The sequence below is a fragment of the Saccopteryx bilineata genome, chromosome 4, assembly GCF_036850765.1.
Source record: "Saccopteryx bilineata isolate mSacBil1 chromosome 4, mSacBil1_pri_phased_curated, whole genome shotgun sequence".
NCBI lineage: Eukaryota > Metazoa > Chordata > Mammalia > Chiroptera > Emballonuridae > Saccopteryx > Saccopteryx bilineata.
The window spans coordinates 238,266,456-238,281,237 of NC_089493.1; the positions used below are offsets into that span (position 1 = coordinate 238,266,456).

General features: G+C 35.7%; 1 protein-coding gene across 5 annotated transcripts in view; it reads left to right on the top strand.

Annotated features, from left to right (window-relative positions):
- Positions 1 to 14,782, top strand: part of FER (FER tyrosine kinase) — a 503,761-nt gene that overhangs the window by 396,926 nt on the left and 92,053 nt on the right. The window lies entirely within an intron of this gene.

Here is a 14,782-nt window from a genome sequence, read left to right on the forward strand (position 1 = left end):
AGCATTATTTGACAATTATTTATACAAGGTGTGCAATAGTACATTTATAGTTTGTATGGAAAATAATACAAGAATAAACTCTGTTTTATGTATTCACAACTATAACCTACTTTTGCCTGCTCTTGTATAGTTTACAGAAACAATTGTTCTATCTTACCTGAAATAAGTATACCTAATTAGGCAATGACTTACCTACTAATGAAAATTTGTTTTGTTATAATCATGAATAACAGTGGTAAGATATACCACAAGTTAATCATATAAGCAGCTACAGTCTTTATAGCCAAATAAGATGGTTTCATATGTTACCTATTTGCATTTTTCAAAGAAATTACTTAGAAGGTCATGGAAAAGCATAATTAAAAAAAATTTATGACAGTGAATTTGACCAATGGTAAAAGATTTTAGCATACTACTATAGTTACAGGAAATTTTAGAAAACTTTCTCTAATCAAATTACAACTAGTGACTTGTCCTCCGTGCTTTATAGATTATGGTTATAATTGCTTGTAGCTGGAAATGTTTTTTATTGCTAAATGTTAGTATAACTTAATATCTCTTTTAGAATTCATGTCAGATCTTAAATATGGCTAAGCTATATAAGCAAAATGAAGTGGGCAATTGATGAAGTTTTTTTTCATTGGAAACAGCACATAATATTGTTTAACATGGAGCAGGGTTCATTGTCAGATTGAACTACTGTGGACTTCATCTTAGCTTGTTTAGAGATTGAGTTATATCTTTCTCTGATGTGTTATTATGCAGCCTTTTATTTTAATACTCTGGTGGAGTTATATAGTATGTATAATTACAGCATAATTATGTTACCTTCCCCTGATAGACACATTTAAATGGATACTTTTTTACATAATTCTCCCATCACACATATTTTGCTCAGTGTTCAGTTTAATTCTAAAATTAAAATTCTGGCTTATTGTGTTTCAAATATATGTATATTTCAATGATTATGTATATTTAAAAACATATTAATAGAGAAACTATTTTTCTGGAAATTTAGATGCCTAAAAGTAAGCTACTGTTATCATATTTATGTTTTACTCTCAATAAATAGAGATCACATTATAATAGATATTTTTAAAAACTTAAGAAAGCAGTTGATTTTGGATAGTAATTTTATTATTCATTTTATTAGATGAAAACACTTGTTAAAAAATAACATTAAAGGTTTTGCCTTTTAGAGAAATCTATAAATCTGATTGCTCAGGTGTTTAAAAAACTTTGAATATCAGACTCTCTACTCTGGTTACTCATTTTTTCTCAAATCATTAGACTATGGCTTTAAATCATAATGCATGTTATTGAAACTATTTTACTAATGTGTCAATTACCAGTAACATTCTTTAATTTCTGTGCATGGTGGTTATTTCAATTTATTGCTTCTTTGTAGTGATTGCTTTTTTTTGCAGATGGAGTACTGTATATTTTTAAGTGTCTATATCATAAAAAGTGAAACCATTCTAAGTTGTAGATGATAATGAGTTTTTAAAAATTTATTCCACTCATCAAATTATAACATTATCTTTTATAATGTTCTTTTTTCATTTTGCTTTTTAAGAATTTTGATGCATTCACAAATTTTTGAAAGCCAACCCATGCTTTGACCATATTTCCTAGAAGTTTGGGCATAGTCATGTACTATTTGCCTTCAGACCAACTTTCAGCGATTGGTAGTGTCTCTCTGTGTCACACAAGCCCCAATTATGTTATCTGTGGCATAGAATATTTTTTGTCTTTTCACAAATACTTTTCTTGTGTTACTAGTTATAAAAAAAAAAACACACTTTTCTATAATTACTTCCATCAATTTCTTCTAAACTATCTGCTGTTGTTATTTCCATTGTTAATCGTGGTTTATGAATAGATTTCATGTTATCTCTAGCCAGTGGTCTTTCATTTCTCTTCAGACTTCTATAAATACTCTTCTGGATTAATTCCTTTTTTCCTTTTCATTTTAATATATGACACTGTTCGGTCGTTCTTTCGGTTGAATTTTTATGGAAGTGAATTGTGCAGTAAAGCCCTGTTTCTATGTGTCATCCTGTGGCACTATTTCTGTGATAGCAATAGTAATTGCAATGGAATTATAACTGATTTATAGTTAAAAGATACACTCAAGACATGTTATATGTTGTTTCTTCTAATAAACATCAAGTATTTTGTATTCATTACAAAATGTGAAAAATGTTTGTCTTTGGAAAAATTTCCGAGATATTTCAAAAGTCAGTTAAACTAATATAAAACATGATCAAAAGTTTTATTTTTCAAGTAATGAAAGGCACCAATATCCATTCTTGACAACCCAAAACATTACTACAATATATGCATGTCTATGAATTATAAAGTCTCTGTCCCACAAATCAAAGCTAAAAATTTAAATATGCCTTCCATTTTAGATGAAGTTATAAATTTTATCCTGTTAACTAATTAGTACTGGAATTCAGTACTTGAAAATATTTCTAGTTTTTCCTCCCCAAAATAGTATCTTAACTATTGCAGAACCTTGTTTTCTTTCTCTAGCTTTGCTTTATTATTTTGATTATGATAAGGAGAGCAGGGCAATATTTTATTATAGGTAAACAAATATGACAGCTATAAAATAAAAACAAGTAATTGCGTAAAGAAATGGTCTGTCTCTGGAAAATGCTCTTGCTGCCCATTAACCTCCAGGAGAGTTCTCTTGATACTCTGAGTTTCTTATTGAAACTATTTCTATTTATGGCTGGGAAGTGCAGGATATTTTGCATTTTAGTTTGTTTGTACTCACCTGCATTTTCTTTATTATTATTCTGTAGGCTAATGTGAAAATTTTTTGCTACTTGTACTCTATATGAATATTTGAAGTACACTGATATCTTTGGGAATGTATGTGTTTACTTACAATGGCATGTTATTAGTTTGTTAGATATCAGTCTAGGAAAAGGTCTTAAACTTGATTAATTTTGACATTAAGTGGATTGAAGGTTGTCATTCTAGATTTAATGGTAATGACAATTGTGGTTTTATTGATGATGAATGCTGCGAGATTTATTTTTATTTAGGGTTATTGCTAAAAGTTGATTCTGTGCCATGTTCTTTGCATGGTGTTCATGGAATGTAAAGAGAGGATGGACTCTTGATTGCTATGTGTTTGAGTTAAAGACCTTAATAATTCATGGGGTGTTTTGGAAGCACTTAAGTTCACGATACTATGTTATTACTAAAACCAGGAATGTTTTTGGAGCAGCGCTATAGAATATTTGTTTTTATAATTTTGAATCATGTACTGATTACCCTTTGGTTTGGGTTGCTCTATCACAATGCTTTGTTTGTTTGTTATTATGGAGTAAGACTAACAGTTCTACAAATTAAAGTTTATAAAACCAAATTTATTTTTGATTAGTAGGGGTTTTTTTATTGTCCATTGAGAACAATATTTCTGTTAACTAATGTGAACAGGTTCCTACTTTGGGACAGGGTGGTATCAACATGAAAATCACAGCCCCTGCCTTCAGATGGACGTAACAAACAATAATAATAATTTATAGATAACCAATTTAATGATAATATGTACAGAATATCAAAGGAGTAATATCAAAGGGTCTAATGTGATCTGTCAGGATGAGGGCTATGGTGGGAGTAATTAGGGAAGGTTTTGCAGAGGATACTGTCTAAGTAAGACTTGATGGATGGGTGTGTCATTGAGTAGAATGGGGGAAAAAATATTCCAGCAGAAGGAAACTTGTTTGCAAAGTTACAGTATTTTTCACAAGAGAGCAAGACTTAATCGTGGAACTGTGAAGAGTTCAATATTATAAGAATGGGAAGTGCAGAAGACACGGGACTGAGCTAGGTAAACGGGCCTTCCCACTAAGGGCCACTTATACCATTTAATTTGGCTAAACTGTAGGAATAGCTAGCCATAAATTTGGATAATTTTAAGACAGTTATTATGCTACAGTTTCTAACTGGAAAAGTAATTTCAACAGAATTTATAAAACCCTGAAAAATATATAATTTTTGAATTGTAGTAAGTATGGGACCAATTTTATTTTTTAGTTTCATTGGAAAAACTACTTTAGGAAAGCTAAGATTACCCAGAAAGGAACAATATTATTATTACATTTCACTTAAATATGTTCTAGAAGGATATTGTTTCATACAGTTGTTGTTGGTTTTTTTGAGGTTTAGATGTCTACTTTTAAAGGTAAATGTAAGATGCTCCTCTATCTTATCTTTGTATTTTGTGTTTTTATATTTTATGAAACTAAAGATTTGGTGTGCTATTGATCATTTACATTTTTCCCAGTGATTCTTAAGGGTTTTTCTTTATTTTTTTTAACTGCAACTGGTTATTTAGTTTCTGAGCTTTACCTGAGCTTTGAATGTACTGTAAAAGTATTTTTCTGCTTAATGTATCTTTATTAAATAGTAAGATAAAATCAAAATATGCAAAGGAAAATATTATCTTTAATGTTTTTGACCCTGCATATTTTCTGTCTCTCACTATCTGCCATGTATTGAGTCAAAGGGACTTTAAGATCCCTTTACAGATTAAATAATTTAGGCCCAACGAGATTAAGTGAAGGTTACCTAGACAGTGGCAGGGCCACTGCGAGGTCTGAGATGTGTTGACTTCATTCGGATACATTCCTACTCATTCCATCGTCATCATTGTACATTGTCTCATTCAAGCACTAGCAATCCTAACAGCTGACAGGTATTGATGACTTACTGATTACCGGCATACTGAAGTGCTGTAGATGTAATATCTGAGAATGGAAACTTCGTGGGGGCCGTGACTTTCTTGTTCTGTTCACTGTTAGATTCCAAAAGCCAGAAACAGTGCCCAGCATCTAAAGATGAATAAATAAATCCTCAAAACAACAGTAGGTAGTATTAGTAGGCCTGTTGTACACATGAGGAAACATGTTTAGGGTGGCTGAGTTATCTTACTCCAGAAAATATTCAAAGAAAATAGGCAGTTCCAGGAATGAATCCCAGCACTCTGGTTCTAGAGCCCACACTCTGAGTCACTACGCTGGACTCCACTGCCTTGCATGGAAATTGGTCTTCTGACCAAGTAGATTCAGGGCAGAAGGCCAGAGAGATAGTGTTTGGTGTAATGGCTCAGTTTATATTGAACATCTGCACTTTTTATGATTATGAGGAAAAACAGAAGAGGATACAGGAGCCTGTGAAATGTAATTTTAGAAATATGCCAAGGTTTTTGGGGTTTTTTTTCATGAACAGTTGCTGAAATGCAGCCATATTTTGTTATTGCTTCTCCACTTAATTAGAATTTGATTTTTTTTTGCATTTTAAACACCATTGTTTAGATACCCCCTTCTGCTTTATCTGTTAATTAAAAACACAGGATTAGCATAGAATTGTGATACTCTCAGTTAGTTGACTAAGCATTGATAACTGATTTTCTTGTTCCAACATTTTGTTACAATTTTGAATATATTAAGCTGTACTTCTTATTTTTAGCTTCTAGGCCAATTTTGCTACAACACAGGGAAGACTGCTCAGTAGTTAACTGGATCAAAAAATATATAGTCTTGCTCTAATTCAGCCTTTTTTTTTTTTAATACAGTCTAGTATTTGCATATGTAGGTTGATTATAATACAAAAAATATACCTTTCTAAAAATAATTTATTCTGCTTCTTTATTCAGTGTCAGAATTTCCAATCACTAGTTTCATTCATTTTAATTAAGGGATTTTTCCCTAAAGTCACATGTATGTTTCCAGGAATGAAAAATATATTATATTATATTATATTATATTATATTATATTATATTATATTATATTAATTATATATTATATTCCATTAACAAATTGGCTTGAGTTGATGTACCAGAGTATCTGGCTGCCTCCTTCGAAAACAAAAATGAGGGGTCTGGGGTAAAGGGTTGAAGGCCAGGTTAAGGATTGATTTATGGTTACTGGTAAGAGAGATACAGCATTTATAAGACATTGTTAAGCAATTCAAGGCAGCCCAGTCAGCAGATTGAAAGTCTTTGAAAGTGAGAGAAGAGGGGAGAAAAGGAATAGGAGTATGTGAGAGCTAATATCTGAAAAGGAATAGGAGTATGTTTCATGGTTTGGTTAGGACCAGCCTTGTCTTATGTTACATAGAAATGATAGCGGAAAATTGGCCTATACCTCATTCTCTGTGATTTCTGACTTTTATTCAGTTAATTACAGTAAATACATTTGTTTCAGAATGCCAAAAGGGATCTTTTACATTGAACACATACGAGTAGTGCAGTTTCTACTTTCTCTTAGGCCCTGTTTGATTACAAAGAATAGAAATTGCTTAAGTGAACTTAAGCAATCAGAGATTTATTATCTGAAAATGAGTGATTTACTGAGTCCATACAACAGGCAGGAGATCCAGCTGAGAGCCATGGAGTTGGGTTCATGATTACCCCAGAGATTTGAGTGACCATTGGTTCATGAGTTAAATTCAGGTTCACAAGTCAAATGTGATTTATACTAGAATGGCTATCTTTTTCTAATTAGTCTTGGTCAAGTCAAAATTTTGGCTTCTAAGGAATCCACTGGAACGTGGATGTCACAGAAACAAACTTAATCTTCTAATTTACAAATCATTTCCTACTCTCTGACCTCCAAGGCAGGATCAGAACAATGAACAGATGGAACCAGAGAGCTCTAGCCAGTGCCATTTATTAGGCATTGACTCTCCTCAGTAATTTTGAGAATTACTTGCAAGAAAGGATGTCCAATTTTTGTTTTTTTAAATATATATATTTTTTTACAAAATACAAAAGCACAATGAGAAGCTCTTTTCATTCCCAGGTTTCTCTTCTAAGTGTTTCTGTACCAATCCAGACTGCCTCTGCCTTGCCTACTCTAATAGACATGAAGCCTAGCATTTGCAGAGCTGTTAGCAACTTCGGCATATGGTGAAGGCCATCAATGTAGCATTAGACGGTTCAGTCTTTCGATTCTGGCTCTACAACATATTAGCTGAGCAACTTTGGGTCCCTTTCCCTACCATGGCATTCTCTATAAACATTACCCTGCATTATTTTTTGTCAGTCTTTACTGTGAATTGACATCTGTGTGCATATATATTATGTATAATAGTGATACATAGATATGTGCATATATACACACATATATGTATACATATACATATAAATAAAATACCGTTCTATTTTTTATTGTCTATCTATCCCAGATAGAATAAAAGCTCCATGAGGATATTGACCTTTTTTTTTTTTTTTTTTGGTCATTCCTGGATACAAAGAACCATTATCAGCATCTAGTTGGTGTTCAGTAAAAATTTGTTGAATGGATGAATGAATGAAGTTACATCTGTGCTTCTGTTTCTTCCAAAATACACTGAAGTTAATGACACTGACTTGGGTTAGAGAGGGCAAAGTTATGTGAGTAGGGTAGAAGTATATCAAGTCTGTCTAGTAGGAAATATTCACATAGCATTTCAAGGAGACTGCAGCTTAGCGAGAAGAGACCACATTGTTTATACCATTGTAAGTTTAGATTCAGTTGTCTGTTCATCCAAGGATACAGAAACATTTTAGGAAAAGATGGCCACATAAAGCAAGAGAAAACACAGCATATCTCAGTTCATCTTACCAGGGTCCCAAAGTTTTTAACAAGGATGCTACCTGATTAGGATAGGACCTTGTTCTTGCTAGTGCTATGAGGTAGCACTTATAACACTATTCAAAGAGTACTGACACATCTGAGTGAATTAGTTTAACATAATGTTTTAAACATTGGGCTCTACTAGTTCTTGTACCTAACTTAGTGTCAACAAGGTAACATTCACACTCCAAGAAGAAAATGAAAGGAAAGCCTAGGCTGTCTCTAGGCACTGCATGTTTATCTCCAGCCCGTTTCTCCACAGTTGGCCACCTCACTTTCATCACCCTTACAGCTTGGTGTTCCCAGTCCTGAGTATGCTTAGGCAGGCTTCCTTTAGATATTGTGGCCAGAACGGTGTGGGGGAGAAAAAATAATTTTATCTTTTCTAGGTTCTTGGTTGAGAACCTTCCCGTAATAAAAGACAGATTAATAGGATAAAAGCAAGAAAAGAAATGTTCAAATTATGAGCAAAACCTATATGCATGGCAGAAACCCAGGAATGCTGAGTAACTCCCCAAAGTTGCTCAAGCCACCACCTTAAATACCATCTCCAGCTAAAGACCAAAAGAAAGATGTTGGGGTTGGAGAGGCCAATTATGGAAATTTACCAGGGAAAGCCAAATAAATAAGCATATAGTTATTCTGCAGATTTAAGTGGTAATCTTCCCCATTGATCAAGTTCTGGAGATTTAGTTATTACCCTCTTCCTGGTACTAGAAGGAGACACCTTGAAAATGGAGATTTCCCTTATGAACATAAATTGTCTCTTACAAAAGGTTAACTTCTGCTCAGTTTTCAGAGCTTCTGTATCTGCTGTTTCTTAAAAATAATCAGCTCGCCCTGGCCGGTTGGCTCAGCGGTAGAGCGTCGGCCTAGCATGTGGAGGACCCGGGTTCGATTCCTGGCCAGGGCACACAGGAGAAGTGCCCATTTGCTTCTCCACCCCTCTGCCGCACCTTCCTCTCTGTCTCTCTCTTCCCCTCCCGCAGCCAAGGCTCCATTGGAGCAAAAATGGCCCGGGCGCTGGGGATGGCTCTGTGGCCTCTGCCTCAGGCGCTAGAGTTGCTCTGGTCGCAACATGGCGACGCCCAGGATGGGCAGAGCATCGCCCCCTGGTGGGCAGAGCTTCGCCCCATGGTGGGCGTGCCGGGTGGATCCCGGTCGGGCGCATGCGGGAGTCTGTCTGACTGTCTCTCCCTGTTTCCAGCTTCAGAAAAATGCAAAAAAAAAAATAAAAAATAAAAAAAAAAAAAATCAGCTCAAAATAATTCTTAGATGAAAACGGCCTGTTTTGAGGTGGCAAACTTGCTGCTCTTCAGCAGTAAATGAAACCAAGTTCTGCCATTATGGACTTTTAGAAGTGATGGGAAGCAGACAATATGTGCATTTTTAAAAATAAGTAATTATAAAGTATTTCACAAGGTGCTACATGATATAGAGCAGGGGTCGGGAACCTATGGCTCACGAGCCAGATGTGGCTCTTTTGATGGCTGCATCTGGCTCACAGACAAATCTTTAATAAAAATAATATTAACATTAAAAATATAAAACATTCTCATGTATTACAATCCATTCATTTCCTACCGCTCATGTTCATGGTTGCAGGTGGCTGGAGCCAATCACAGCTGTCCTCCGGGACAACACCAAATTTTTATTGGATAATGCATAACATACACGGGTCGTTGTATGACTTTCACATAATTACATTTTAAAATATGTGGCATTCATGGCTCTCCCAGCCAAAAAGGTTCCCAACCCCTGATATAGAGAGTAGTAAAAGGATAAAGAGAAGGGGGAGGGTGGGGCCATTACTACTTAGAATGGTTAGAGAGGACCCAGAGGAGATAAAGGGGTGAGCCATGTGAATGTAATGAGAAGAATCTTCTTAGCAATGGGTTTAGCAAGTACCAAAAGGCCCTGAGACTAGGAACGTGCTAGGTGTGAGCAACGAGGGCCAAGAAGGAGACTGAAAGTGAGATTAGATACTTATTTGGTGGCCAGGTCATGTTCTTCTAAATCATTGAAAGGGCTTTGCTTTTAGTCCGCATGAGATGAGGGCCATGGAGGACTGACTTGACCTGTCTGAGATTTTCAAAGAATTAGTTGGAATTCTGTTTTGAAAATAAAAAGGCAAGCCTGACCTGTGGTGGCACAGTGGGTAAAGCATCGACCTGAAACACTGAGGTGCTGAGGTTGCCGGTTCGAAACTTCAGGCTTTCCTGGTCAAGTATATATGGGAGTTGATACTTCCTGCTCCTCCCCCCTTCTCCCCTTTCTAAAATGAATAAAGAAATTTTTTTAAAGAAAGAAAATATAAAGGCAAATCTAGAAGCAAATAGACCAGTTAGAGAGCTATGGAAATAATCTAAATGAGAGAGAGAGGGTATTGACCAGGTTGGTTGTGGTGGAAATCATAAGAAGTGGCCAGATTCTGGATATATGTTAAAGGTCAGGGAGTAAAACATGACTTCAGATTCTCACAGGGACTTAAATAATACTTTCTGTATTATTTTCCTCATAAATTCAGGTCACTTTAAGACATTCTCCAATGTTTTATTTTCTGTAATTCTAATCATTTTAAAGTTATTGCTTCATATTATGAGCAAAACCAGAGGGAGCTTGCTGTGTGCTAAGAGTTGTGCTAGAGCTGATGATATAGCCAAGGCTGGATAGACTGCCACTCTCTCTGGCATTTTCATTTTAAAATTTGTATCTGTCCATCACAGTTGATATTCAATATTATTTAATATTAGTTTCAGGTGTACAGCATAGTGGTTAGACAAGAATGCAAGGTATGTCATGATCCCCCCAAAATTCTAGTACCCACCTGGCACCATCCACAGCTATTACGATATTATTGACTGTATTTCCTATGCCGTATTTTACATCTATGTTACTATTTTGTAACTGCCAAGTTGTACTCCTAATCCACCTAGCCCCTCAACCCCTCTCCCGTGTGGTAACCCTGTGTCTATGAGTCTGTTTCTCTTTTGTTTGTTCATTTATTTTCTTCTTTAGATTCCACGTATAAGTGAAATCATTTGGTACTTGTCTTTCTCCGTCTGAGTTATTTTACTTAGCATAATACCCTCTAGGTCTATCTAGATTGTCGCAAATAGCAATGTTTCATTCTTTTTTTTATGTCTGGTGTTTTCATTTTACCACAGTAACATTATAATTCTTGCAATGGAAGAAAACAAAAGAAAGTGACCCTGAAATGAATGGCATTCAAGATCTCATCTGTAATTGTTTGCATTTAAATGGGACAGACGTTTTCCAAATATGTTACAGATCTCCAAGAAGTGTACCTAGAAAATAGTCCCCTAGTTTGCAGACCCATTGATAAAAAAATAAGTAAAATTAAATGTATCCATAATTTATAGAGGGTGATGTTTCCTCCCTGGGGTCTCTGGTTTTATGACTTGTAGATTAACATGATTATTATTCGTGAGAGCTAATAACTCAGTGGTCTTACTTGTAAATAATACCAAAAATCAGGCATAATTCTTGGAGAATTAATGTCATCTCTAGAACTAAAATAAAGTAAAACAGAACACATTGTTTACTTGCTATTAGGTTTAGTATACAAAAGGTCTTTTTCTTCTAATGTAAGATTATGTACTGTAAGACAAAATGACCTCTTATAGTAAGCATTAAATTCTTTTATAAAATAACAGCAAACAGTTACAGTTTATAGTCTAATACATTTATTTCTACTTCTTATGGACATATTTTTATTGTAGAAAAACACTTGACTAATTCATATTCTTAAATTGACCTGTAAATGCCGACTTTTCATTGCACAATTTGATTTGCTTTTTGTGGGGAAGGAAACAGTACAGATTTCTGTGAGCATTTTTAGCGAGTACTTTTCATAGAAGGAGGTTGATAAGCATCTGACATATAAATTAATTACTTAATGAAATAGGCATTTTATCTGCTGTTCAAAATGCTGATTGAATACTATTAGATGACTAAGGACTTCCTAAAAAATAACCATAAATTGCCCTGGCCGGTTGGCTCAGCGGTAGAGCGTCGGCCTAGCGTGTGGAGGACCCGGGTTCGATTCCCGGCCAGGGCACACAGGAGAAGCGCCCATTTGCTTCTCCACCCCTCCGCCGCGCTTTCCTCTCTGTCTCTCTCGTCCCCTCCCGCAGCCAAGGCTCCATTGGAGCAAAGATGGCCCGGGCGCTGGGGATGGCTCTGTGGCCTCTGCCTCAGGCGCTAGAGTTGCTCTGGTCGCAACATGGCGACGCCCAGGATGGGCAGAGCATCGCCCCCTGGTGGGCAGAGCTTCGCCCCTGGTGGGCGTGCCGGGTGGATCCCGGTCGGGCGCATGCGGGAGTCTGACTGTCTCTCCCTGTTTCCAGCTTCAGAAAAATGAAAAAAAATAAAAATAAAAAAAATAACCATAAATTGTTATCCTTGAATAATTTTTTTTTACTGATTTAATTCTTTATAATGTATAAATGAAGAAAAAGTAGCTGTATCTGATACAAACCTATATGCATTATACAAACAGACCAAAATTCTCTTTCTGCTATGTGTTAGCATGAAGGCTTTAGTATGCGTAGGGCATTTTAAAAAATTGTTTGAATGTGATCAATCTAGGGTTTTAGTGAGATAATATCAGTGCTCTTCTCAAAATGCTGTCGTCCTCCAAGAGTCACAGAAGGTGAATACTATCCTGTTTCAATCTACTTTTCATCTAATCATAGTTCTTTGTTACATTGACCTGATCCTATCTCAGACAGTGAGCAGGGCTTAAGAAAGCAGCAGTAGCATATAACATTCCAGAAAGTGGTAATTTTTAATATATATCTTAAAATAATTGGCAGTAAACAACAGATGTGTTATCATGTATTAGACTGTTCTATAGGCATGTATTTCATTTAGCCTCTTATCTCCCTGTCCTGCCCTCTGTGTATTAATTATGCGAGTAATATGAGAATGTGACTGCTTTGGCTAGAATGTTACCAGGGCCTTTAGTTCCTTACCATTTAAGACAAAGAACCTGTAACAAGTAGCTTTCTCAGTGAGTAATATTTCTCCCTTTATTCCTAGAATTCCCATTATGCCTCTTTAAAATTAGGCTTTTATTTACTTACATAAATTAATGAATAAATAAAATTTAAAATAATTTATATCTTCTACTAGAGATCTTTTAAAACCCAAGGCTGGATATAATCATATACAAATAATCTATAAACCTCTTTATAATCAAATTAAAACATAATTGGTATGTAATCTAAGAATCCATTCTATATCACATTGCTTCATTATAAATTTTTAAGACTTATTTTTTTTCTCAACTCTATCTCATGTAAAGGAAAAATATTGTAATTTGCATATCAAATTTATTTATGTACTTTAGTATATATTCTAGTAGAAACTGATTTTGGGAGCTTTTATATATTTTCTTTTGTGATATATAAACTTGCTTGATAAAATTTCTCAGTTTATTGATAACTGTTAAAGACTGTCTATATCCCACAGTTTAAATCAGTCAAAACCATGTATTGATTGCCTTTTTTATAAAAGGTCTTGTTCAGACATACTCCTTGCTCTCAAGGAAAGTGAAGTTAAATATATAAAAATATCTTTATAACTTGATAAGTAATGCATTGGAGGAGAGGAGTAGATAAGAAACTAGGACTTCTATAGTAGGAGAAAAGAATGGCAAATAGTAGTCTAACTTGTCAGAGCCACCCAACAAACATTGAAATAATTTACTGACTTTCTTTATGTGATCAGCTGTATTAAAAATAACATCAATTCCCGCCTGACCTGTAGTGGTGCAGTGGATAAAGCATCAACCTGGAATGCTGAGGTTGCTGATTCAAAATCCTGGGCTTGTGCCCTGGCCGGTTGGCTCAGCGGTAGAGCGTCGGCTTAGCGTGCGGAGGACCCAGGTTCGATTCCCGGCCAGGGCACATAGGAGAAGTGCCCATTTGCTTCTCCACCCCTCCGCGGCACCTTCCTCTCTGTCTCTCTCTTCCCCTCCCGCAGCCAAGGCTCCATTGGAGCAAAGATGGCCCGGGCGCTGGGGATGGCTCTGTGGCCTCTGCCCCAGGCGCTAGAGTGTCTCTGGTCACAACATGGCGATGCCCAGGATGGGCAGAGCATCGCCCCCTGGTGGGCAGAGCATCGCCCCATGGTGGGCGTGCCGGGTGGATCCCGGTCGGGCGCATGCGGGAGTCTGACTGTCTCTCCCTGTTTCCAGCTTCAGAAAAATGCAAAAAAAAAAAAAATCCTGGGCTTGTCTGGTCAAGGCACATATGGGAGTGTTGATGCTTCCTGCTCCTCCCTGTTTTCTCTCTCTCCCTCTTCTCTCTGTAAAATAAATAAATAAAATAAAAAAAATAAAAATAAGATCAATTCCCAAGTATTTCCTAATTGGTCTTTTACCATATTTAGTAGAATTTTAAAAGGTTTTACTCCCCCCCTAATTTTATTAAAGAATACTTTATCTACTTGCTTTAAAAGCATCTGTGTATGGAAAAGCTGTCATATGGCAGGTGTTCTGTAATGTTAGGTCACCTGCAGTCATTAAAAATATATGTAAGTTCCTTCTCTATGTCAAGTATATGGGTGAGCTGGAAATAAAATACTAAGTAAATCAGATGAGGATCTCTGTCTTTGTGAAGCTTAAAGTCTATTGAATGAGACATATGTTAACAGATATTCATACAAGACAGCATTTGGAAGTTGGGTATGACACCATCTGAAAAGCACCTCTGAGGAAGTGACATTTGAACTGAAATGTCAGAATTAACTACAAACTGAATGGTACAAGATATTACAAATGATATATCCATTAGTAATTAATATCTAAAATATACAAAGAACTCATAAAACTCAACATAGAAAAAGCAATCAGATTTTAAAATGGGCTGAGGAACTGAATAGACATTTTTCTGTAGAAGAAGATTTACTGGTGGCCAAAGGACACATAATAAGATGTTCAACATTACTAAGTGAGGGAAATGCAAATCAAAATCACAGTGAGATATCACCTTACACCTGTCAGATTGGCTAGTATCAAAAAGACAATAAATAAGTGTTGGTGATGTTATGGAGAAAAAGAGCCCTCTTACACTGTTGGTGGGATTGCAAATTGGTGCAACCACTATGGAAACCA